The sequence below is a fragment of the Cydia splendana genome, unplaced genomic scaffold (assembly GCF_910591565.1).
Source record: "Cydia splendana unplaced genomic scaffold, ilCydSple1.2 scaffold_81_ctg1, whole genome shotgun sequence".
Lineage (NCBI taxonomy): Eukaryota > Metazoa > Arthropoda > Insecta > Lepidoptera > Tortricidae > Cydia > Cydia splendana.
The window spans coordinates 59,633-60,932 of record NW_026946907.1 but is presented as its reverse complement, the minus strand read 5'-3'; the positions used below and the strand labels follow the sequence as shown (position 1 = coordinate 60,932).

The 1,300-nt window shown below is 36.8% G+C and overlaps 1 long non-coding RNA gene across 1 annotated transcript; it reads right to left on the bottom strand.

The window, feature by feature from the left end:
* Positions 1 to 623: 623 nt before the first annotated feature.
* On the bottom strand, positions 624 to 1,100 carry LOC134805928 (uncharacterized). The gene is made up of 2 exons (XR_010146432.1): positions 912 to 1,100; positions 624 to 801 (listed from the first exon to the last, which is right to left on the bottom strand). It is a non-coding gene; the product is annotated as an uncharacterized LOC134805928 (long non-coding RNA).
* Between the last annotated feature and the right edge of the window lie 200 nt (positions 1,101 to 1,300).

Below are 1,300 nucleotides of genomic sequence, written 5' to 3'. Positions count from 1 at the left end.
ATTTACAGGTATTTTATGTAGTATCTGATAAATTTTTAAGTGCTGCATTATTCTTTCGGCATGAATTCTGACTCGAGCTATTTTATAAGTTGCATCGGTCTCTTCCCTTGTAAATTCACCTTTATTCTGGAGAAAATGTGGCATAATAATAGCAATTTCTTTTCCACTTTCATCAATTACCTTCTTTATTGCCGGAAATCCCTTATCAGCCAATACAATATCCCCATTTTCTAAGTAGTCGACTAATCCTGACTACCGTTATTTGGGAGACACTTTTTCTTTCACCACTTACTTTTGACTTGAACGAAATGAAGCCTCTTGGAGTAATACTAATAAGCACTTTTTATAGAGTGAGTAGCAATACACACGATTATCAACACTTGATGGTACTTCTATAGGAAACTCTGTACAATCAATAATGACTAGTGTTACTATACTCCGGACGGAAGCATTCTGGCATTGTCTGCTGCACAACATTTTTGTCTGGCCAAAAAACCTAATTTGATGTACCAGCTGCTATTTCTTCAACATACGAGCAGAATATTCTTGACACTGTTTTCCAGCAATTCAAAGTCACTTGTATTAGTTATATTAATAGCATTAACTGCTTCTATTTTTTTCGCGTTTCTTCGTTCCATATAACGTTGAAACCTCGATATTGCCGCATTTTCGTCAATCCGTTTTGTTTTTTACTGCGGGGGAAATATCCTTGGAACATAACTGGGACTGACTTGTTCATCAGCCTTTCTACCACCGATAAAGTGAGCACTGCAAATTGGGTGCCATAGAGATCCATCGGGACTGTAACAAAATAATTCACCGTTAAAACTTCATACGATTATAACATAAATCAAATGATTGCGTATTTAAGGAAGGTAATATGATTTTAGAGGTTAGGTTAGGTGACTTACTTTTTTGTCCTTACGGCAATTATCCATTTATTGCGCTGTTCTTGTTTCCACACTACTTTTGGAAATCTATAAAATTTGCAGTCACTACTTCTGCTAGTGTTTACACGATTAACAATAACACATCTTGCTGTGAAGTGAAGACCATTTTTATCTAAAACATCGAATGTTTACTGCAAAGCAAAGCAACTAACTCACACAATGACACGTGTACAGATGCGCTGTTCACACATAGAAACGCAAATGATGCGGTAGTATACAAATTATTGCGCCATCTATCCGCTCGTATAAGAAAAACTAAGAACTACACCAACTACACCTAACAACTACAACGTCTACAACTCTTCTAGTGGCAGCGACCTCTTGCGGAATACACTACACAACCTACAGCC